Source organism: Sminthopsis crassicaudata, chromosome 1 (genome assembly GCF_048593235.1).
Source record: "Sminthopsis crassicaudata isolate SCR6 chromosome 1, ASM4859323v1, whole genome shotgun sequence".
NCBI classification, from domain to species: Eukaryota; Metazoa; Chordata; class Mammalia; order Dasyuromorphia; family Dasyuridae; genus Sminthopsis; species Sminthopsis crassicaudata.
The window spans coordinates 250328208-250354704 of NC_133617.1; positions in this window are offsets into that span (position 1 = coordinate 250328208).

The window sequence follows — 26497 nt, forward strand, 5'->3', positions numbered from 1 at the left end:
CACAGTGTGCATTCCTGCTGCACCAATTTTCCTAAAACAGCCACTTTCATCAAGGTACTCCCCTTGATTATCATCAACATGATCAACATTAACTACATTTGTATTCTTTGTACATGTGACATTCTTGACTTGGCTTCCCTATTTTGTTATAGATATGATCTTTTTGATATTCTCATTTGCTTTTAATGTTTAATGAATAGATGAAGGAAGAGACTATTAATCATATTTTGTGAATAAATGTAGGAACAAAATATAGGAGTATTCCATGGAAAAGAATGCATTAGCAATTAGTCTTTCTGGTCTCTCCTAAACATACAGAAATCATCCTCATTAGGATTATCTACCATTGGAAAAAAAATAATACCACCAACAAATAGGTTTTATGGGCTCTTGTGAAAATGATAATACTATCACTGGATTTGTTTTTTTGTAGATTTCAGGAATTCAAAAGATCCATTATATTGGTTGACTTTTTATGAGTTGCCATTGCCAAACAATATATGGCTGTGAAAGATAGAGGAGGAAAGCTGAGTTCCACAGAAGCAACATTTTTGAGTTGTCATGCTGGAGAAGACTTTTAAGAGTCCCTTAAACAGCAAGGAAATCAAATCAGTAAATACGGAAAGAAATTACAAGAAATGAATTCAGTATTTGGAAAGTCAATACTGAAATTGAATACTTTGACCATATAATAAGAAGATGGGACCCCCTCAATGGAAAAGAACTTATTGTTGAGAAAGATTAAGGGCAAGAGGAAAAGAGGATGACAAAAGATGAGATAGATACATCATGTCATGGAAAACAATAAACATGAATTTGGACAGACTTTTAGAGATGAGGAGAACTGGGCCTTGTGTGACCCATAGGATCACAAAGAGACAGACATGACCAAATTACTAAACAACAAAAGTGACCAAACAAAGACAATCCAATATTTGATGGCCAATCTTTAATTAGAGAAAGGGAAAATCTGAAATATAAAATTCAATACATATATATTAAATGATCAACATATGCAAACATACCAAAAAGCTGCTTCTCAAGAATCTTATACTCAGTTGTGGGGAGTATAAGAAATCTAAATAAGTAAGTAGGACATGTGGGAGAATGATATAAGCATAAAGGAGAAGTCCAAATAAAGTATCTTGAGAAATTTAAGGACGGAATAAAATACTATCCCAGCTTATGTGATTATAACAAAGAAATAGTCAGGCCCTTCTGCACCCCAAATTTTTCATTTCCTGACTTACTAGCCACAAAAAACATCTTCATTTTCCTCTCCTTGAGATAGAAGGAGAGCAATTCCCAAATATGTACTTTTAGATGAATGAAATGATATTTTTAAAGAGTTATATTGACTGTTCTATTTAAAGAATGAAATCTAGTTTCATTATGCCAATATGCCAATGGTAAATCCAATTGGCATAAAGTTTTCTTTTCTCCACCCCTGACCATTTTCACAAAAGAAAGAATCTTATTTTAACAGGGGCTTCTGGCCCTGACCACCTGTGGAAAATTATATTAACTTTTTAGACCTCATCATCACCTGATGTGTGACTAGCCCCTAGGTCAAAGCAAAGACAATGAACGGGAAAAGCTCATTAAAGGCTGGGTCCAGAAAAAAGAAACTAACTTGACTTAAGCATTGAAACTGTTTCTGCATGAAGATAAAATAAATAATTAGAATATTTCAGGCTATAAAAACAAGCTAGATGTGAGATGTTTTTAGCATCTTTGGACACAAAGTGAACACAGAAGAACATGGGTTTGTTCAAGAAAGAAAGAAACAGAGGATGAACGAATTTCAGGAAGGAAAGGAAAGAAAGAAATAAAAAAAATAATAGGAGAAAGAAAAGAAAGAGAAAAGGAGAGAGAAGAGGGAGGGAGGAAACGAGTGAGGGAGGGAGGAAGGGAGGGAGGGAGGAAAGAAAGGAGGAAGAAAAGGAGGAAGGAAGGAAGGAAGGAAGGAAGGAAGGAAGGAAGGAAGGAAGGAAGGAAGGAAGGAAGGAAGGAAGGAAGGAAGGAAGGAAGGAAGGAAGGAAGGAAGGAAGGAAGGAAGGAAGGAAGGGAGGGAGGGAGGGAGGGAGGGAGAGAAGGAGGAAGGAAGGAAGGAAGGAAGGAAGGAAGGAAGGAAGGAAGGAAGGAAGGAAGGAAGGAAGGAAGGAAGGAAGGGAGGAAGGAAGGAAGGAAGGAAGGAAGGAAGGAAGGAAGGAAGGGAGGGAGGGAGGGAGGAAAGAAGGAAGGGAGGAAGGGAGGGAGGGAGGGAGGAAAGAAGGAAGGGAGGAAAGGAGGGAGGGAGGGAGGGAGGGAGGAAGGAAGGGGAGTTTTAGGAAATGTCCTGTGATGTTGTTGCTATCTGAGAGAAGAACTATTGACCAAGCAAGCCATTAGTCTGTTTTTGTTGTTTTTCATTTTCTGTCTTGTCCAACTCTTCATGGCCCCATTTGGAGTTTTTGTGGCAAAGATATTACAGTAGTTTGCTATTTTTTTCTCCATTTCATTTGACAGATGAAGAACTGAGGCAAACAGGGTTAAGTGACTTTCCCAGGGTCACTCAGTAAGTATCTGAGACCAGATTTGAACTCAGGAAGAGGAGTCTTTCTGACTATAGTCCTGGCATTCTTTCCATTGTACCATCATAGAGTCTGCTCCAGTGACTCAATTTGTTAAAATATCAGGGTAATGAAAGCTGTGTTCATAAGCTAGACCTTAACTTAAGCTAGGCAGTCCATTCTATATAGAAACCTGTAGATTGTACCCAAACACCATTAAGGTGAATTGCAAATGCATGTCCTGAAGGCTTATGAATGCAAAAATCCATTTCCACTATGGGAAAAAAAACGCCAGACACATCTTGTTTCAATAGCATTAACTTTGTATATTAAAAACTACCTATACATAGATATTGCTTATATTCTTATAGTCAGACTACATGAGAACTCTAGACTCCCCCTTCTTTTGCTTCCCTTTTGCCCATAAATTCCTAGCAAAGCATAGTACATGAAAACTATGTTTGTTTAATGATTAAAAAAGGAATTTAGCTCATTAAAATGTTGCAGAAGCACCACAAAGAATCACAAAACTTGAGAACTAGAAGTGTCATCTTGTCCAACCCACAAATGAAAGGAATACCCTTGAGTTGCCATCCAAATGTAGCATACTTGAATAAATCCAAGTATATGTAGACAGATCCAGTGCCATGTGACTACAAGTTTTAGAATCCACTGGCATACTAACTAATACCCTTTACTACCTGCTTATTGTTCAACCAGCGTTTCTGCAACTGCTCAAAATAACTATTTCTACCCTTTGGGGGAGAAGAGAGGGGAAAGGGAGGGAGGGGGGAAGCTCACTATCTTTAAAGAAGAAATCAATACCAGTTCTGGTATATTCTACTTAATACAACTGATTATGGTTTGAGTACAGAATTCTCCAACTGCATTGTAAAGAATTTAGAGAATTATATAGTTGGGGAAATGATTAAGGTTACAAGGTAATTTGAATTTCAGAGAGCATCCTAAGCTTACCAAGAGGCTGTCTTATTTAGAATTACAAAATTAGCAAGTTAGGTCTATAAAGGATGGGAATCCTTCTAATTCAGTAAGTGGTTAAAATGATTTGTTTCAAATCATTTCAGACTTCAGAATATTAAAATGAAATTCAGTCTTGCAAAATGTATTTATTGGGTATACCATTCATATATTTCTATATTCATTATTTTGAGAATGAATATGTTTATCTTCCTTTCTCATTGTTGAAAAACTGTAACATGAGTTTATATCACAGAAGAGTGAAAAACAACTAAGAGGTAAATAATGAAATAAGCTTATAAAACCTTTTTACAAAATAATAATAATAATGATAATTTGGAGAATGAAAAACTAGCCAATGGTATTTTGCTCATAGTACATTTTTATGTTTAAAGTTTTATTATCTGTAAAATGGGGATTAAAATAGCATCACAGAATTTAATGAAGACTAATTTAGAATGAATGTAAAGAGCATTATAATCTTCTAGTGCTATGCAGATATTATCTATTATTTTTGTTACTGTTATTCACTAATGATTTTGGCAAGACAACTGAAATTTGTGTGGAAGTAAAGAGTAAAATTGTTCCTCTTGGTCACTGGGGAGAAATCAGGATCACTTGGTTGAAGTTATAAGGCAGTATATTTGGGCTGATTATAAGGAAAAGCTTTCTAAGAACTAGAGCATTCCAAAAATGGAATGTTTGAAAACAAGGAAGTTAATTCTGAGGGACATGGAGTATCTTAGCTATTGCTCTTAGCTCAAGGGCTCATAAGTTGTGTGGCCTTCTTTATTAGGCATCAGTGTCTAGGACCTCAGTTCATTTTAACTGTTTAACATCAATTAGTTTTTACAAAGTGACATTTACTTCAAAGATATATCAAAAACAAAGTACAAACATTTCCCACCAACACCTAAGTAGCACACTTTCCTTTAACCAATTTCAATCTTTGGGGAAGAAGCGCTCACTCTTAGCAAAATGCCTTTGGTCCCACCAAATTCATGTCTATATATAGCATGACTGTTAGGTGATTCTTCATCTTGGCTACCAGTAGGATAGGTCCTAAAAGTCATTCCTTGTTTAATGGACATAAAGATACTGAATCAGCTATAAAACCTAGCATGGTTAGACTCCTAGAGATTAATTTTCCTGATCTTTTAAAATTCATAAGATGAAAGCCCCTTTCACCTAAAATGGAAAAGAATAATAATCAATGAGGCAAAATTACAGAGGCCTCAAAGGGGAGAAGACCTGGGGTCATCTCTAAATAGACATCATCAATGAAAAAGTCAAACCAAGAGAGAGCCAAAGAAAAAAGCTGAGGCTTTAGTCACTAGTGCTTTTTGAAGGTGTCTCCAATCAAAAAACGCTCCTGACCACATGGCTAGCAGACTGGAGCCAGTTACAGAATGTCTATTTATGTTCCGATGTCTCACTAAGACACTTCCATTAAGTATCATCCCAACTGTCCTGGAAGCAGACTTCCCAGCCTTTCCCACATGGGGAATTTATATCAGCTGAGTACTTTGATGCATACTGTGCTGTTCTAGTCCCTCATTACAATTATAACTACTATTTGATATAACACTTTAGAGTTTACAAAGTACTCTCTTTATAATAACCATGTGAAGCAAATAATGTAAGCATCATTATCCTGTTTTACAGAAGGAAGCTTAAAGACTTTAAGTACCTTGCCCAGTGTCATGTCTATGAAACAAATTCAGATTTTTGATTCTAAGACCAAATCTTTATTCTTTTATATTATACTGCCTTCTCCAAGACCCATTAAATAAGTAACTATTGGAAGACTCTCATTACCTCTCAGAGCTTCAGTTTATAATTTTTAAAATGAAATACTTGAACACTATTGCTAGAATTAATATAGTGCTTAAGATTTTTTAAAATTGCTGTTCAGCTGTTTCAGTCATACCTGAATAAACATTTGAAGTTTTCTTAGCATAGATACTTAAGTGATTTGACATTTCTTCCTCCAATTCATTTTGCAGATGAGGAAACTGAGGTAAATAGGACCAAACTAGTAAGTGTCTGAAGTTCAGTTTGAACTCAGGTCTTCTTGTCTACAGGCCCAGCATTCCATCCACTAAACCACCTAGCTGCCCACTTTAAAGTTTACAATGCACTTAACCTATGTTATCACATTTGATCTTTATAATAGTTCTTTGAAATAGTTATTATTAACATCTCCATTTTTTCAGATGAGGAAATCAAGACCCTAAGAAATAATGTTACTTATTTAAGATCACATAAATAGTAAATCTGAGCAAGGGGTGGTGCCCAGTTCTGTTACCTGTGAGTTTCCTGCTCTTGCCACTACTTGTCTTATGTGATAAGTAGCACCAATTCTATATTCCTGGACTCTCAGTTCTTTTTATCTATGGTATAAATGAAAAGAAGGAGTTGGTCAATTTAGATTTTTTGAAAATCTGCTCCATCCCTGAATTATTCTTTATAATACTAATGATATTTCCCCATAATGACACTCAAATTCCTCATAATTCCATAACTATTTAATGATCTATCTGCTATAAAAAGAGTTTCCAAGTTTGTTAAAAAAAAAAACTTACTCTATCCAATTACTTGTGTTGAGTAGATAATACTTCCCTAATGCTTTATCATGTAGTGACTATAGGTTTTCAAAGGTTATGATTAGAGAGGACAATGATGGCAGATCCTACCAAGGTGAAAAAGCTTCAAGTCAAGGCTCTACAATATCTTCTCTGAGGATCAAATTAGTTGATTTGGAGGGGTCCCTCAGCAGAAATCAATTTTAAAATGTCCAACAAAAAGTGATTTTTTTTTCTTTTGATCACAGGAACTTCTGAACAAGTTAATAAGCACATGAATATTGTAATCTGTGTCAAAGAAATAACTATGCTGATAGATTTGTGAATGTTCTTAAGCATTAAAAACATTTTAAGAATACAAAATAAGCACATTTAAATAAAGTCAATCATAAGTCTCCAGTCAGTAGTTCTGCCCCTGGTTAACTAAAGATAATACTCAAGAGAGTGATTGTGGTGTATACAGGAAGGAATGAGAAGAATGATTAGTTCCATTTTCCTTTCATAGATCACTCAGTTTTTCTACTGCCTCATGTTCACATATAAAAACTGATTAGGTATCATTCATTCACTCATCCAACATTGATAACAAACTAGGGGAAAGCAATTATTAAAAAACAGTCTTCACTGAATGAGTTCATAATCTAATAAAGAAACAATGACAAGAAAATGAGATATAAGATATACAAACAAAACACACAAATAAATATAAACATACAACTATGAGGAAAATACTACTAGTGTTAAATTCTAGGATTGAAGGAGGGTAGAAGAAAGATGAGAGTTAAGCAGATTTATTCAGGGATCATGGAAAAGTAGCAAAACAGGCATTTGAAAACAGAAAAGTTTTTAAGTTGGTAAGTATAATTTTGGTTACAGACTAGGTCTCTTACTTAAGAACCTGCTTGAATATGTATGAATGTGATAATCACCAGAATGTATCAGTGATAACCCCAAATATATAAAAATCATTATGATTCTATTCTGTTTCCACAGTGATGGTGATGGAATTATAGAAAAGCGGACAGATGAATAGCAATTTACATACCATCAGCAAACATCAATTCTTTTTAACAATAGCTTTTTTAATTTTAAAAATATATGCAAAGATAGTTTTCAGTGTTCACCTTTGCAAAATTTTGTATTCCAAATTATTTCTCCCTTTCTTCCCCCACCCCTCCCCTAGATGGCAAGTAATCCAATATATGTTAAACATATATAATTATATATATATATATATATATATACATATATGTATATATATATATATATACATATTTCCACAATTATCATGCTTTGCAAGAAAAATTAGATTTAAAAAATGAGAAAGAAAACAACAACAAATGTTGTGATCCATATTCAGTCTCTTTAGTCCTTTCTCTACGTGCAGAAGGCTCTCTTCATCACAAGTCTATTGAAATTGGCCTGAATCACCTCATTGTTGAAAAGAGCCACATCCATCAGAAATGATCATTGAATAATTTTCTTGTTGCTGTGTACAATGTTATCTTGGTTCTACTCACTTCACTTATAATCAATTTATGTAAGTATCTCCAGATCTTTTTGAAAGCATCCTGTGGTGATCATTTCTTATAGAAAAATAATGTTCCATAGCATTAATACGTCATAACTTATTCAATTATTTTCTAAACTGAATGGGCATCCACTCAGTTTCCAGGTTCCTTTGCCACTACAAAAAGGGCTACAATATTTTTGAGTATGTGGATTCTTTTCCTTTTTTATGATCTCTTTAGGATACAAGACCAGTATTGACACTGTTGGGTCAAAAGATATGCACAGTGTGATAGCCTTTTGGACACTATTCCATATTGCTCTCAAGAATGGTTGGAGCAGTTCACAAGTCCAACAACAATTTATCAGTGTCACAGTTTTCCCACATCCGCTCCAATATTTATCATTATCTTTTCCTTTCATCTTAGCCAATCTGAGAGGTACCTCAGAGTTGTCTTAATTTGCATTTCTCTGATCAATAATGATTTGGAGCATTTTTCCATATGACTAGAAATGGTTTTAATTTCTTCATGTGAAAATTATCTATTCAGATCCATTGACTGCTTATCAATTAAAGAATAGTTTGTATAAATTTGAGTAAATTTTCTACATATTTTAGAAATTAGGCCTTTATAAGAATCCTTGGATGTAAAATTTTTCCCTCAGTTTTCTGCTTTTCTTCTAATCTTGTATGCATTACAAACATTAATTCTTTTTAAAATTAATTTTAAAATTATCATTTTTTGAAAGTACATATGCATGTTTTTTACAACATTTTCCCTTGTATTCACTTTTCCAAATTTTCCCCTTCCTCCCTCTACTCCTTCCGCTAGATGACAGGCAATCCCATACATGTTAAATGTGTTACAATATATCCTAGATATAATATATGTGTGTAAAACCAAATTTCTCGTTGCATGATAAGAATTGGATTCCGAAGATATAAGCCCAGTAGTAGCACTGCTGGATCAAAGGGTATGCACAGTTTGATAACTTTTGGGGCATAGTTCCAAATTGCTCTCCAGAATGGTTGGATTCTTTCACAACTCCACCAACAATGCATCAGCATCCCAGTTTTCCCACATCCCCTCCAAAATTCATCATTATTTGTTCCTATCATCTTAGCCAATCTGACAGGAGTGTAGTGGTATTTCAGAGTTGTCTTGATTTGCATTTCTCTGATCAGTAGTGATTTGGAACACTCTTTCATATGAGTGGAAATAGTTTCAATTTCATCATCTGAAAATTGTTTGTTCATATCCTTTGACCATTTATCAATTGGAGAAGGGTTTGATTTCGTATAAGTTAGAGTCAGTTCTCTATATATTTTGGAAATGAGGCCTTTATCAGAATCTTTAGCTGTAAAAATATTTTCCCAATTTGTTACTTCCCTTCTAATCTTGTTTTCACTAGTTTTGTTTGTACAAAAGATTTTTAAATTGATGTAATCAAAATCTTCTATTTTGTGATAAAAAATTATCTATAGTTTTCCTTTGGTCATAAATTCCTTCCTTCACCACAAGTCTGAGAGATAAACTATCCTATGTTCCTCTAATCTATTTATGATCTCATTCTTTATGCCTAAATCATGTACCCATTTTGATCTTATCTTAATATATGATGTTAAGTGTAGATCCATATCTAATTTCTGCTATACTAATTTCCAGTGTTCCCAACAGTTGTTTTTTTTTTCAAATAATGAATTCTTATCCCAAAAGTTGGTATCTTTGGGTTTGTCAAGCACTAGATTGCTATAGTTGTACACTATTTTATCCTGTGAACCTAACCTGTTCCACTGATCAACTAGTCTGTTTCTTAGCCAATACCAAATGGTTTTGGTGACTGCTGTTTTATAATATAGTTTTAGATCAGGTACAGCTAGGCCACCTTCATCTGATTTTTTTTTCATTAATTCCCTTGAAATTCTCAACCTTTTGTTCTTCCATATGAATTTTGTTGTTATTTTTTTAAGTTATTAAAATAGTTTCTTGGGAGACTGATTGGTATAGCACTAAATAAATAGATTAGTTTAGGGAGTATTGTCATCTTTATTATATTTGCTTGGCCTATCCAAGAGCATTTAATGTCTTTACAATTATTTAAATCTGTCTTTATTTTTGTGGCAAGTGTTTTGTAATTTTGCTCATATAATTCCTGCCTTTTCTTTGGTAGATGGATTCCCAAATATTTTATACTCTCGACAGTTGTTTTGAATGGAATTTCTCTTTGTATCTCTTGCTGTTGGATTTTACTGATGATGTATAAAAATGCTGAGGATTTATATGGATTTATTTTGTATCTAGCAACTTTGCTAAAGTTGTGAATTATTTTTAATAACTTTTTATTAGAATCTCTGGGGTTCTCTAAGTATACCATCATATCATCTGCAAAGAGTGATAGTTTGATTTCCTCACTACCTACTCATATTCCTTTAATCTCTTTCTTGACTTTTATTGCTGAGGCTAGCATTTCTAATACAATATTGAATAGTAACGATGAGAGTGGGCAACCTTGTTTCACTCCTGTTCTTACTGGGAAAGGTTCCAGTTTATCCCCTTTACATACGATTCTTAGTGATGGTTTTAAATATATGCTCCTGACTATTTTAAGAAATAGTACATTTATTTCTATACTCCCAAGTGACAAACATTAATTCTTGATATTTTAAATGGGAGATCTTTTTCCAGAGAAAAAAGGAGAGGTTACATTCAATAATTCCACAGTCTCCTTTACCAATAAATCCTGTGATTTTATAAATTGATAAAGAGCAGGAGGAACTGAACTATATCAGTCCTGCCATTTATTCTGAATAAAGCCAGAAGGTATGAAAATATTGGAAGGAAAGCTCACAGATTTTCCTCAGAGAATTGAGTAAAAACATTTTCAAAGTTGAATTCATCTTATACCAAAAAGCAACAAGAAACTTTATTTCACGGGACACTGAGATATCTCAGTTTGTAAAAGTATAAAGAAGCATACTACAATGATGAGAACTGCCTTTTATATACCATGATCTGTTGTAGAAGATGAAGAATATATACCCAATATATATCTTAGTTCTTGGTTATTTCAAGATAAAGTTGGTAAAGGGCAAAAATTGTTAGAAAATTTGAATTGAAACAAAGAAACAAAAGAAGGCAAATCTTGTGTACTTTTCAGAAAATTTTACATATGTATCTTGAATACTTTATTTAAGAAGAATCAGAAAATGCTAAATATTACTATCACAAAATGACATCAGAAAAATAATAACAATTGTCTATATCTTAATCTGCAGGAAATAACTAGTTGGTTTAAGCTACAAGAGCAATTGCAGAATTAGCTCACTGTGTGAAATTCTGTATGTATGCAGTCAGGTACTTGTTAGAGCAAAGGTCAAGATCAATACTAAATTAGAAGGAAGAAAAATGGAAAGACTGCATGCAATTACTGTCTCAAATCTGACCTACTTAATAATTAGTTGATTCTGAGGGATAGAGTGAAAGAAAAGGAATGGATAAAATAAAGAAAATCAATTGAATAATCTGAATTTTTTTCTTTTAGATAATATTAACTGATATAAAGTGGTTGTCACAATGAAATATTCAAATGACTTAAAAACAAACAGTAAAACTTGAACTTGTCCAATGAAGGTACATAGCAGCCAAAAGTAATGCCAGCTCAAAGTACAAGTTCATTCATAAAACATTAGAAAAGACCAAGCTAGTTGAGTTTGGAGAGGCTCATTCCCAGAAATTAATTAAAAATTGAAGAGAACAAGCAGTTTTATCTTACAAAGAAGAAGTGAAAAGCAATGTAAAGGAAATGACATTGTTTTAAAAAAAAGCTTGATGTGAGATTCATTTAAGCCAGATAAAGCAAATTTATAGATTAAATTGAAAGATAGCCAACAAAACATAGGTGAAGTAAAAGATACTCACAAGAATTATATCATTCGATTCTTGATCATTGATGACAGTGGAACTACAAAAATTAGGTGCTACCACCTTTGATCCTGATGGTCTATCTGAGGAAGTAGAAATGGCACTTAAAAAAAAAAGAAAAGATGAAATCCAGAAAATAAGCTGCTTCTAGCCAAGTACACATAAAAGAAATTCCATGCAATGCTGAACAGGTTGCTTTTCCAAATATTTTCATAAAAGATTCATCCCCCAAATGGACAGATATTTTACCCTAAAAAGAACACTGGGTTTTTTTTTAAGTGGAGAAACATGCATATTGTCCAAATTTTCATATAATGGTAGATAGGCAATCCATGGACTAATTCCATCAGCATTTGGAACAGACATTACAAATGGGTAATTACTTAGGCCTAGAATTGGATATCCTATAAAAGACTAGATCCAGAGATTGAAAAGCATTTTATTTGGGAAATTCCATACCATTTTCAGGGCTCCTAAGCTTCCAATTACCACAAAAGTCCATTTTTAATACCAATATTACCTCAGTGACAAAAAATAGGTACAAATCATGGAAAATGTTTATGTCAGGGGAATTAAATTTCACTGAGCCAAAGAGGAATTGAAAGAAGTATAGTAGAAAGATATATATAGTTGGTAGGATATTGACAAAAACCCTTTCTGTGTGCCAAGTGATAAAACAATTATATTAAAGATCTATGACGAAAATAATAGATATAGAGTTAATCACACAGTAAAGTTAAGGATAATAAAGGCACAATTGAGGTTACAATAAAATCCATGAAATAGTCAAAGATCAAAAGTCTGAAATTCTACTGGATAGATTTCCATGAAATCTTTGTGAAAGAATATAAAGTGGTTGTCACAATGAAATATTCAAATGACTTAAAAACAAACAGTAAAACTTGAACTTGTCCAATGAAGGTACATAGCAGCCAAAAGTAATGCCAGCTCAAAGTACAAGTTCATTCATAAAACATTAGAAAAGACCAAGCTAGTTGAGTTTGGAGAGGCTCATTCCCAGAAATTAATTAAAAATTGAAGAGAACAAGCAGTTTTATCTTACAAAGAAGAAGTGAAAAGCAATGTAAAGGAAATGACATTGTTTTAAAAAAAAGCTTGATGTGAGATTCATTTAAGCCAGATAAAGCAAATTTATAGATTAAATTGAAAGATAGCCAACAAAACATAGGTGAAGTAAAAGATACTCACAAGAATTATATCATTCGATTCTTGATCATTGATGACAGTGGAACTACAAAAATTAGGTGCTACCACCTTTGATCCTGATGGTCTATCTGAGGAAGTAGAAATGGCACTTAAAAAAAAAAGAAAAGATGAAATCCAGAAAATAAGCTGCTTCTAGCCAAGTACACATAAAAGAAATTCCATGCAATGCTGAACAGGTTGCTTTTCCAAATATTTTCATAAAAGATTCATCCCCCAAATGGACAGATATTTTACCCTAAAAAGAACACTGGGTTTTTTTTTAAGTGGAGAAACATGCATATTGTCCAAATTTTCATATAATGGTAGATAGGCAATCCATGGACTAATTCCATCAGCATTTGGAACAAACATTACAAATGGGTAATTACTTAGGCCTAGAATTGGATATCCTATAAAAGACTAGATCCAGAGATTGAAAAGCATTTTATTTGGGAAATTCCATACCATTTTCAGGGCTCCTAAGCTTCCAATTACCACAAAAGTCCATTTTTAATACCAATATTACCTCAGTGACAAAAAATAGGTACAAATCATGGAAAATGTTTATGTCAGGGGAATTAAATTTCACTGAGCCAAAGAGGAATTGATAAAAATATGTTTGATCTTCAGCATTGTGGAGAGTGCCCATATTATTTAGATTTTGGATCCATGGAAGGATTTAAATAAATGTACTGTTTTAAAGTTTACAAAGTGGTTTCTCAAGTGATATCCATGTAGGGAACAGTTATTTTACAAAACAGGCTTGATTCTAAAAGATAAAAGATGAGGCCAGAGTATATTTTGAATATGGAAGATAGCTTCCATCAAAGTACGAGGCAAGAAGCAACTTGATCTTTACAATGAGTAGCTAGTAATTATTATGTAGTAAGTGGTGGTGTACCTCTAGTATGTGCCAAGCTGGGCACTTAGGTGGCACAGTGGATAAAGATCCTGATCTGGAGACAGGGAGATCAGAGTTCAAATCTAGCTTCAGATACTTACTAATGTGACCTTGGGCAAGTCACTTGACACTGTTTGCTTGAGTTTTTCCTCATCTGTCAAATGACCTAGAAAAGGAAATGGCAAACCACTTTTGTATCCTTGCCAAGAAAACCCCAAACTGGGTCACAATTAGTTGGACAGGACTGAAACAACTGAACAACAAATGGACCAGGCACTGAAGATACAAAAGCCATCAACAAAATAGTTCTAACTCTCTACGCTATTAAAGCTTAAAATTTCATTAATACTTTTGTGATACTTTGTATAGAGGGAGACAGCATTTTTCTTTTTGTTGTTTGTTTGCTTGTTTTTTGTTAGTTTATTTTGATAGAAATATAAAATAGGTAAAGGGGAATGAAATGCAATGAAATTGTAAGGTTGGAGTCTGGTGATTTAGAACCTGAAATGTTAGGTTAAGGAATTTGCATTTTATCTTTGAGGCAAAGAAGAACAAACGAGTGATGTGGCCCTACATATGCATTATCAAAATTATTTTGACACCTATATAAAATATGAATAGGAGAGCAGTGATGCTGCAGTCAGGGGTGCCCATTAGGAAGTGGCAGAAACAGAGCCCTTGTAGAGATATTGGGGAGATAGAATTTTTAAGACTTGGAAATTGATTTGATTTGGGAGTGAGAAGGGGGAAAGAGTACAAATGGCTGCAAAGTTGCAGTCCTGGGAGACTGGGAAGATGACATTGGTCCCTAATTAAACTGAAAATTTTGGAGGAAGAAGTACACTTAGGAGGAAGATGAATTCAGCTTTTGCAATCTTGATTTGATATGTCTTTGAGATATCCAGATGATATACGACAAATATTTGGTAGTGAGGGACTAAAATTCAGAGGGAAGATTAGGATTGCATAAATAGAGTGATTGACACAGAGGTGTTAATTAAATCCATGATGTTTTACAGATTACTGCAAAAATGAGCAAATAAAGCAAAGATCCAATTTTTGTCAATGTTTTTAAGAGAGAATTTTTCCTCCTATTAGAAATGCTGTCTTTACCATTTTTTTTTCTTCTTCTTGACCTGAAACATCACATGCATGAAAAACATAATGGCCTTTGTGGCTTGATAACCGCAGCTCTTCAAATTACCAAACTACCAGCTGTGCCATTTATAAGGGAGTGTCAATGAACCTCCTTTTCATTATTCTCCTCTCCCTACACCACAAGAAAAAGAGAATTTTAAGTAGCTAAAAATTGATCTTGCTATAGATTTTATTCTAAGCTCTAAGCGGTGAAAGAATTATTGTATTACCCATATCTACACCATTGTGAAATATTTCATGCACACATGTATGCATGAGGCCCAATTCAGTGAAAATTACAGACTCCTTCATATAGAGAGAGTTTATGAAAAATATCTGGGGTTCTTCCCAAGTTATTTTTACTTTTCTAAATCTGATTTTTCTTGTGCAATAAGAGAAATGAATAAATATGTGCACATATATTTTATTTAAGATATACTTTAATATGTTTAACATGTATGAAACTGCCTGCCATCTAGGGGAGGGGGTGGAGGGAAGGAAGGGAAAAGTTGGAACAGAAGTGTTTGCAAGGGTCAATGTTGAAAAATTACCCATGCATATGTTCTGTTAATAAAAAAGCAATGATCATTTTTTAAAAAGAAAAATATCTGGGGTGTTGTTTTTAATTATATTGGGGTCTTAGAAATGTGACTTTCTGGTTCATTTTATATATTTGCTTTCATTTTTCCCTTGTGGAAAAAAATTACATGTTTCTGCCTATGTAAACTGTATTCATTCTCTACAAAAACAAAGACAATTGATATGTTAGCACATTATTTTTTAAGTAATGGAGGAAGAAAGCTTTAATGACAGATGCTGAAAGAGAATTTTCAAGAAAATAAGTAATATTTTGCATTGGCTTCAAGAATATTATTACATTAAAATATTATTCAGAATACTTGGGTAGCTAAATTAAAGCAAGAGTACAGCCATCAAAATAGAATGCTTAATACTTGTTAAAATTATCTTAAGTATTCTTTGAAATATAATGAATTAAATAAGAGTTCAATGTAAGGTATGAGGTAGCACAATACTATGGCAAGAACCCCTTTGAGGGACCTGTATGAACAAGAATGTTTGTGGCAGCCCTCTTTTTGGTGGCCCAAAACTGGAAACTACATGGATGCCCTTCAATTGGAGAATGGCTGAATAAATTGTGGTATATGAATATTATGGAATATTATTGTTCTGTAAGAAATGACCAACAGGATGATTTCAGAAAGGTCTGGAGAGACTTACATGAACTGATGCTGAGTGAAATGAGCAGGACCAGGAGAGCGTTGTATACTTCAACAACAATACTATATGATGATCAGTTCTGATGGATGTGGCCATTTTCAATAATGAGATGAACCAAATCAGTTCCAATAGAGCAGTAATGAACTGAACCAACTATACCCAGCAAAAGAACTCTATGAACCACTACATACAATTCCCAATCCCTCTAATTTTATCTGCCTGCATTTTGGATTTCCTTCACAGGCTAATTGTACACTATTTCAAAGTCCGATTCCTTTTGTACAGCTAAACAACTGTTTGGACATACATACATATATTGTATTTAATTTATACTTTAACACATTTAACATGTATTGGTCAACCTGCCATCTTGGTGGGGGGGAAGGAGGGGAAAATTAGAACAAGGGATTTGGCAATTGTCAATGTTGTAAAATTACCCATGCATATATCTGGTAAATAAAAGCTAGTAAATAAATAATAAAATTAAATTTAAAAAATAAACTGAGGCAGGTAGTGGTTAAGTAGTTTACTCAACTCATGTAGCTCATAAGTAGGTGAAGGCAGATTGGAATTCTGGTCTTTCTTCCTGACTCCAGACCTAGTTGTCTATCCTTTCTCCCTTTTAACTACTTCTAGTTAGAAGAGAGGTAATTGGATTTAGCAACTAAGAGATCAATGGTAGTCTTGGAAAAAAAATATTTTAGCCAGGAAATTGGGACTGGAATCATAGTATCAGGGATTTAGAGTAAATCATTGAATGTAGACCTTTTTCTAGGCGTTTGGCAGCAAAATTTAGAAATGATACAGTAGAAAACTTGAGAGAATAACAAGGTGTAGAGAATGATTGAGAATGTAGGCAATGAAAAAAGAGATAGAAGGATGCTGGGCAAGCTTCTTGAGAAGAAAAATAGAGATCTTTGCCTTGGCAAGAGATTCTACCACTTTTTTTCTTTTTTTCTTTTTTTTTTTTTTGATGGTTTTATTTTTTATTTAGAATTTTTTCCACAGTATATATGCATGAGTAATTTTTTTATAATATTATCCCTTGTATTCATTTTTCCAAATTATCCCCCACCTCCCTCCACTCCCTCCCCCCGATGACAGGCAATCCCATACATTTTACATGTGTTACAATATAACCTAGATACAATATATGTGTGTAAATACCATTTTCTTGTTGCACGTTAAGTATTAGATTCCGAAGGTATAAGTAACCTGGGTAGCTAGACAGTAGTGCTACCAATTTACATTCACTTCCCAGTGTTCCTTCTCTGGGTGTAGTTATTTCTGTCCATCACTGATCAACTGGAAGTGAGTTGGATCTTCTTTATGTTGAAGATATCCACTTCCATCAGAATACATCTTTATACAGCATTGAAGTGTATAGCGATCTTTTTCTACCACTTTTTTCAATAGAGGAGTAATAGAAGATATTGATTGAAGAAGTAGAACCATTTAATGTGTGGAGCAAAGTTTTAAAAAAGAATTCAAAACCAATGGACTTCACTTTCTTTGTATAATAGGTAGCAATACAGTATGCTAAGAGAAATAAGTATAAAGTAATAAGTATTAGAGATTCATGCAAGAAGAAGGAATTTGGAACATCTACCAAGAATGATTAAAAGAGTCAATCAAGTAAAAATAAATGCAATATTGAAGACCCAGCTGAGATTTCACAAGAATATGTAGTAGTTACAATGATCATGGTATAAGATTTCCTCCAGCAATATTCAACAACTCAATGTTATGAGCAGAAAAGACAGTTGATAGGAGGGATTCAAGGCAGAGAACTGGCAAAATAAGGTATGGCAGTAGAATAAGAAGGTAAAGAAGTCAAAGGTGAAGGCGATACCAATGAGAGAGTAAAAATGGTACCAGAGAAAATGTAAGAGATCAGGAAAATGACAACATAGAACTATGGTATTTGGTAAAGGCTAAGAATTAGTTTAAGAGGACTGGGGGAAAACAAAATATAGAGAGATGAAAGGGACAACTTATTTAATCACTTGGGTAGCTAAACAGTGCAGTAGATGGAATGAGAAACCTAGACTCAGGTATACCTCAGTTCAAATCCAACTTTAGACACTTCCTGTCTGTGTCACCTTGGAAAGTAACAATCGCATTTTCCTCAATTGTAAAATGGAGCTAATAATATCATTTAATCTTATTGTGCAGATTACATTATTTACAGATAATATATAATATATAAAGTACCCATCACACTGACACACACACACACACACATATACATATATATATATATATATATATATATATATATATATATATATGCATGTAAAGGGAAATTATTTTTACTGTTGTTATTGTTATCAGAAAGGGGATTTGAAATTTATAATATTGGAATTTGCACAGGCAGTTGGGAGATCTACATAAGGTATGACCATCCCTTTGAATAACTGTAATAGATAAAAGCCATAGGTTTTAAGAAATGAAGATATTGAGGAACAAATAGGTCAGAGTTCATGAGAGAATGTCAACATCAAAACTTATATTGAAGTGGACAATTATAAGGGAAAGGATTAGAAGTGAAAAATGTCTCCATAACTAATTTATACTTCTGGGTTCTCCTTTTGTCATAATGTATCAATTCAGTCTTTGAATATTAATAATATACCACATTGAGCTCTCACTTCGTCATTATATATTTTCTTAATCAGTAAGTAATGCTTCTATCATGTCTAGGTCCACAAAATATTTTGACCTTCAAAGGAAGGAGACTATAGTATTTTACCATCCTATATAGAGATATGCCTAAGACCACAGGAGATTTAGAAAAATTAGTAGGAAAATAAACATATAAACTTAAAAGGATCCCCTTCTGATCTTGCATGCTACAACACTGCTCCTCACTAGTAGGAGATTTAACTGAGGAAGAGAGTGCATTAGTTAATGTAACCTTCCCCAGATTTACACTTTAATAAATCAGAATTTACTAAAGCAAATTTAGTACAATTAACCAGAAAGGTTAATCAGAAAGTTCAATTAACCAGGTGATCTTGTCCCACCCCCCATACAGTCTAGATTTTAATAATTTGCTTTATAAATTATTTTTATGCAATGAATATGATAAGCAGTCTAGGAACATTAGAAGTAAATATAGCCAAAGTTCTAAAATGCATCTTTAGCAATCTGATTCTACATTTTAAAAACAATTCCAAATAGTGTGTAATGAATTGTTACAGGAAGTTATTTGTCTCTATGAAGGTTGCCCTGCTCTAACAAAAAAATTGGGGAAAACTAATCAACCCAATCCCAGAGGAGGAATATGGTAAAAGGGTGGAGGATGGGCAGGACAGTGAGACAGAAAGAAGTATTGATTACATGTAAATTATATAATGCTAAATTTTTTTTCTTCTACCTTAATACTTGTTCCATATTTTTAAAAGATACTTTTCTTCCCTCTTTACTTCTCCCAATATAGTTATAAATGAAGTCTTTTTAATTTTCCTAAGAATTTAATGAAGTTCATGCCAATATATGTAGAAGGAAATGATGTTACCAAATACTAACTTAACCAGTTCAAACAAACATGTTTTAAAGACATATAAAAGAGATTGAGAAATAATTATAAAATAGATGAAAGATAGATGAAAAATGAAAAATTAGAAGACAGGTGATAGATAGATTACTTGTATACATAGATGTGTAATTCTCCACAATTACTAAATAGTGCGAGATTATGTGATTTCCCAAGATCACACAGCCAATATGTGTCAGAGGCATATCTTTGTGACTTTGTGTCTCACTATCTACTATGACAAGCTGCCTTTCACTTTTTGTCTTTGAAGATTATTGAAACCTTGATTCAGTAACATTCTCAATTCTTTCCATGTTGGCTTTATGGATAATCATGAAGATAATAGTAACCTTACTTATTCTTTTTTTTTTCTTATTTGTTCATTTTTGAGAGGCACTTAGGGTTCTAAATGACCTGGCCAGAGTCACTCACTAATAAGTAGTATCAAGTGCTCAGATCCTCCAGAATTCAGTGCCAGCAATCTATTCAATGCACCACCTAGCTCCACCGTTTCTCCCCACTACAACCTCCTGTGTCTGTTCTTAAAAAGCATTATCAAACAGTAGTTTGGCCTTCAGGTTTAATGATTTGAAGGATTTATCTGATTGATCAGTCTTGATCAAGAATTGTTTTCTTTGCAAAATTTTATCAAAACCGCCAATGAATTAATTTTTTTTAAATCCTCATCTTTATTCAGATGACTTAATTGATTATTTCTCTAATCATAAACATCACCGGATTATGTCACCTTTTACAAATAATGTCATCTATTTACAAAATAAAAGAATTGGACAAAATAATCTTTAAAATGTCTGTCCATAGCTGGACTGCTATGATAGTATTGATTGCTAAGGAAGAAATGGAGCATAATTCTGCTTTAATGCCAAGGAAACTGAAAATTTGTTATTGTATACAATAATTACAACACTGTTAACTTACATAATCATTTCTTTTATTCTAGGCAACCAGGGTGCTTTCCCAGCTTTGGCTCTGATAGAGTTAGTGACTTCATTAGAAAGAGAATAGGAGAAAAAATGTTAATGTAAGAATGGCTAATTGGTCAGGATGGGTACCATTTATGCCTTATAAAATCAGAAGCCAGCTTCTTGACCAGCCTCTTTGTTTCCTATGGCAATATATAATATTCAGGACTTGACATTCTCAAGAAAAACCAAGTTTGACTCTTTCCTCAGGCACTTATGGGATTTTTCTCAAGTCACTTAATTCATGTCTGGCTCAATTTCCTCATCTGTAGAATAGGAGAAATAACACCTACATCCCAGGGCTACTTTTTTTTTGTTTGTTTTCTCTTATTGATGTATCTTGGTTTTATATTGCAAATAAAAATTTATAGTCTCATAAAAAAGCAAAACATTTAAATTAACCTACTATTTCAGTGACTTCATTTGTAGCACTCCTCCAAATTCTACATCTGTAACATTTCTTCCTCACCTACACTTTACTATTTTGTAAACTATTTTTAAATTTTAAAAATATACCTGACTTACCTATTTTACTTTATTTTTCTCCTCATCTTGTCTTATTGAGTAAAAACAAGAAAAACATATTCCTTGTAACAAGTATGCATAGACAAGCAAAATAAATTCATTCAATAGATATGCACATGCATGCACATGTGTTTATACATGTGTGTACATGTGAAAAGCACAGCCATACATATATGTGTATAGACACAAACATATCTACATGTACATGCATTATATGTTAATACATATGTATGTATACATACACATTTGTATATGTGTGTGTCTGTTTTTTCTGTGCCATAAATACAGATGTATTCCCAGGTTTTCCTGAAACTCTTCTGTTTATTATTTCTTACAGAACAATAGTGTCCTGTCATATTTATATGCCTTAACTTATTCAGACATTTTATAATTAATAAGCAGACCCTTAAGTTCCAGGTCTTTGTCACCAAGAAATAGAAAGATCCGCTATAAATATTTTTTATTTCTTTTGAGTAAAGGCCTAGCCATGGTAAACAGGTCAAAGGACACCAATTATCTAGTAACTTTTTCTGCATAATTCCAAATTGCTTTCCAAAGGGGTTGTATCCCATTACGGGCTCACCAACATATCACCAAATGATAGGCCAATTTTCCCACAGCCATCCCAGTGTTGCTGTAAGACTCAAATGTTATATTTGTAGTGTTTTGCAAATTATAAGCACTATATAGTAATTATTATCATATTTTATTACAACAAGGCCAGTGAATGGCATATGTTACCTTGTCTAACAAACACTTAGAATTTCCTGGACAGAGTTGAATACACTAGTCATTTCCAATTGCTTATCTGAGAGTATTTAGCTATTTTCTAGTCATCCAAAGCGTGTAACAATTGATGCCAAGTCATCAGAAAGAACACGTGTGCTATTTGAGTGTCCATGTGATTTATGAATGACAGGGAAGAAAAATGTCTGTTATTCTCCCACCTAAATCTATTCAGCTAAGCTAGCAGGTGCATAGCCTGCTTAAGAGATCCCCTTAGTATTTATCGGGATTTGAATAAACTACAAAATTATCTTCATTGTTGCAGTGCTAACATATTTGATTATGTTTCTTTCATTTTATTGGCTTATTTAAAGTCATTACTAAATAAAATTTATACTCCAACATTTCAGTAATTTAGTACTCAATACAGCACATTCACTTTGTGTATTAATTTTCATCTTTATTCTAAAATGCCTTCCATGTTCTTGACTAGGGTTTTAAGATGCAATAACAAATGATACCATTTCTTTTTAATGTCACCTTCATACACACCATCACAGATTTCTTCCATCTTTCAAAAACAAAAATTTCTGCTTGTTCTTCAGAGTTGGTCGAGACCTTTAATCTTTATTTTTCATTGCCAGCACTCATACCATTTTTCATCTTCTTTTCAATGTTCTGCTTTCTTGGCCTACTTCTCTGTGTCTTATAGAGTGCCTCCTTATTCAGTGCTGTGAAGTCAATATTAATGGCACATTTCACTTAATTGATGCTTTTCTTTTCTGTGAAATATAGGGCTAGCTACTGGTGTGAGAAGAAACTCCAATTTGTCTTTAAATGTCAGTTACAGCTTTTTTTCTATCATGCTTGAAATCTAAATTTTAACACGTAAGAATCTTAAAGCCACACAAGGATTTTATTAAAACCCAATGTATATGCATGTTAATTGTTAACATGTTAAAGTACACTAAGATTTTTAGAACATGCTAAATGTGTTAATTTTTCAAGTGACTAAAAACTGTCATTGTCAAGTTTTATTATGTATCTTTTTATTTTCATAACCTTCTGTTAGCATTAATACCTCTAAAATACTGATTTTTTTTCATTGTCTATCCTTTTATCACCTGATTTTTTTTCTCCACAAAAATTCAGGCTCATATTGTACTTTCTCTATCACTTTATTTATTGTCCTCTAAGATATTGTGGGGGGATCTTGCATTTAAATGTATTTAAATATATATTTTATCCAGAATCAGATTAAGATGTAATTGGGAATTTTTTAACAAAATAAATAAAAATATAATATGATGAAGTACTATGAAGATTTTTTCTTTCTTATCTTCATGGAAAATAAAACATACCAGAAAATGCTAAAATAGTTAATTAGAGAAAATTTCATGAAAATAATTGAATAAAAACTATTCATCCAACAACCATTTATTAAATGCCTAGAATATACAAATCTCTGTGCCAAGTGCTAGGGGAGAGAGGAAGATAATTAAGACATAGTTTCTCATAGAGCTAATAATACATCAGGGTAGATATAAGATGTAAATGTATTAAACAATAAAGTAATGATGCAATGACAGCAAAACAAGCTAATAGAAGTTTTTAAGTGCATTATAGCAAATCTAAGGAGTGGGAAATCAGCATTCTGTAAATATTGTCATGAATTCATCTACTAACTTTCAACATATTCTAATTTTACATATTTTTTGAGAATTAAACATAATAACCACAGTTATGAGGAAATAAAATGATTTAATACAATCAGGTGGTGTACTTTATCTTTTATTTTTTTTTTCAAATTGTAATCTACATTGATGAAGCTTCCTCAATGTAAGAAGTTATATTGGTTATAAAGGCTCTATTTTTATAGAAAAAAAAAATAAAAGAACAAGTGTAATTTTTGTGGAGGAGAGATCCTGTCTTTGATACATGAATCTCTTGTGGCAAATTATAAGAAATACTATCTTATGATAAGAATTTCATTATATCAATTCAAAGATAAAAGAGTACTTCAAAAAGTCCATTCTTTGTTTCTAAAGTCTCCAAAAATAAAGAATGAAAATGGAAATTCATTGGGGTGCCTAAGATTGTAACAATTATCATTCAGAAGAATGGTCACTCCCTGTAGATGTATTTGTTTCCATTTTCACATGCATGATGCAGAATATGATTAAAATATGATTTTTAGTACTAACTTATAAGGGAACATATTTTCTCCTAGTGATAAATGTAATTCTTCAAGGTTTTCCAACATAGTGCTTCCATACAATTGGATTGTAGCTTTAATAGTTAGGCTAAAATAAAAAAAAATAATAATTGCATTTTAATTTTTGATAATTTTGAGGACAGATTTGTGGGGTTTTTTCAGTATACAACACTCCCCAGAGTGGAATATGGGGGACTTTGATGTAAACAAGTAATTAGTTTATAATTTTGAGTCTTAGAAAGTTGCCTATGACACTCCAAGGTTAAATGATTTGCCCATTTAGAAAGAACTACTAGACTCAAAACTTGGCCATATATATATACTAAACCATGCTGTCTCTCATTATTTTTCAACTTGTAATAAATATTATTCCACATGTGTACTAAATAAACTTCCCTTCTTTATCACAATGCCCATCAGAGAGCAAATATTAAGATCCCTGGAGGCTAATCTTATTGATTCAAGAGGAATGGTTATAAATGGGCAATTATACTAAGAAGATAATTTAAGATGCTTATATAATAGTCACCTTTTTACATATCATAATTATGTTTTTATGGATACATTTTGGTTTTGGAACAATCTGATTATTTTTTTTTTCTTTTTAACTAGAGAAGTAAGGTAAGTAAGGGATTAGAAAAAGATAACACGTTTTAGTATTATTTCTGAAATCAGTTAACTTTTCCAATAGAATACACAGGCTTTGCTTCAAGGGAAAAATTGACTATTTAGCTTAAATATCAATACATTTTAATTTTCACTTTTTTCTTCCACTAACTAAATTGACGACTCTATTTTTGTTCAAGGGTGTTCCTTTCTTAGCAACAAAGCTTTCCTATCTGCCATAGTTCATAATGAAGTCGTCAAGAATTTATGACAGTTTCAGGGGTAGTTATCATGAAAGGCAGTGTACCATACTGGAGATAGAAAGCTAGACTTAAAGCCAGGAGGGCCTAAATTCAAGACCCATCTTTAAGACAGACTGGTTGTGTAATCTTGGGGCAAGTCACAATTTCTGAGTGTTAAAGAAAAGGTAACAACCTGTCCTTGAAGATGCGACTTATATTGATGAAATTATTATTCTAGGCTTTCTCCCTATCATCAGGGACAACAATTCAAAAACATAAACTGGGACTTCCCTCTGAGGTACAAAAATGGAAAACATTAGACTAAAGAAGATAAAAGATTTTATTCTAACAATTGTCCATAAATTATTGTTCACTTATTTTTCAGTTGTGATTGAATCTTTGTGACGATGTTTGGTTTTTTTTTTTTTTTTTTTTTTTTTTTTTTGGCAAAGATACTGAGATAGTTTGCTATTTACTTCTCCAACTCTTTTTATAGATGAGGAAACTGGGACTAAATAGGGTTTAGTAACATGCCCAGGGTTACCCAGTTAGTAAATGTTTGAGGCCAAATTGACTGCTGCTCTAGTGTTTTATCAGCCATACCATCTAGCTGTCCTATAACATGTAAACATGTATGGTATAAAGAAATAAGAATAAAGAAAAAAGAACTTGAAAGACAGAATTAAAGATTGTCCTAATCACTCTAGACCTGAAATTACTATAACAACTTAGAATTCAACTATTATTCCTTTGTGTCCTTTGTGGTAATGCTATAGATTCAAGAAAAATACACAAATTAGGGCCATTCTTTTCTGTATCTGTTCAGGGAAGAAGAAAACTCCTATTCTGCCAGCATGAATTGAAGAGCTAAAGGAGTATCAAAATGTGTAGAAAAACAATCATTTCATCACCTGCTCTTTAGATTCACAGGAGACTAACATGGAAGCTGGGAGCTAATCTTAAAGTAACTATTCTTAATGCAGGGTTCATAAACCTGTGTGTATATACAATGTGTGCATATATATACACACATATATATATATATATATATATGTGTGTATATATATATATATATATATATATATATACATGTAAAGAATATTTAAAAAAAAAGAATATTTCAATGCTGTTAGTTTCCTTTGTCATCTCATGTATTAAAAAAAAAAAAAAGAATTAGTAGCTAAGTGGGTAGAGCACCAGCCCTGGAGTTGTAAGGACCTGAGTTCAAATTCTGCTAGCTGTGTGACCCTGGGCAAGTCACTTAATGCCTAAAAAAAAAAAGTTGGAGAAGGGGTCCAAAGTGACCCATGACACAAACAAGGATTAAGAACCTTTACCTTCAATTCCAATAGACTTGTGATGGAGAGAGCCATCTGCATTCAGAGATTAGACTATGGGAATTGAATATGAATCACAACATAGTATTTTCACCTTTGTTATTATTGCTTGCTTAACTTGTTTTTTTTTTCTTCCTCGTTTTCCCCCTTTTTTGATCTGTTTTTTTTTTTTGTGCTTCATGAAAAATGTGGAAATGTTTAAAATAATTACACGTTTAACCTATATTAGATTGCTTGCTATGTGGGGAGGGGAATAAGGAAAGAAAGACAGAAAAATTTGGAATAAAAGGTTTTA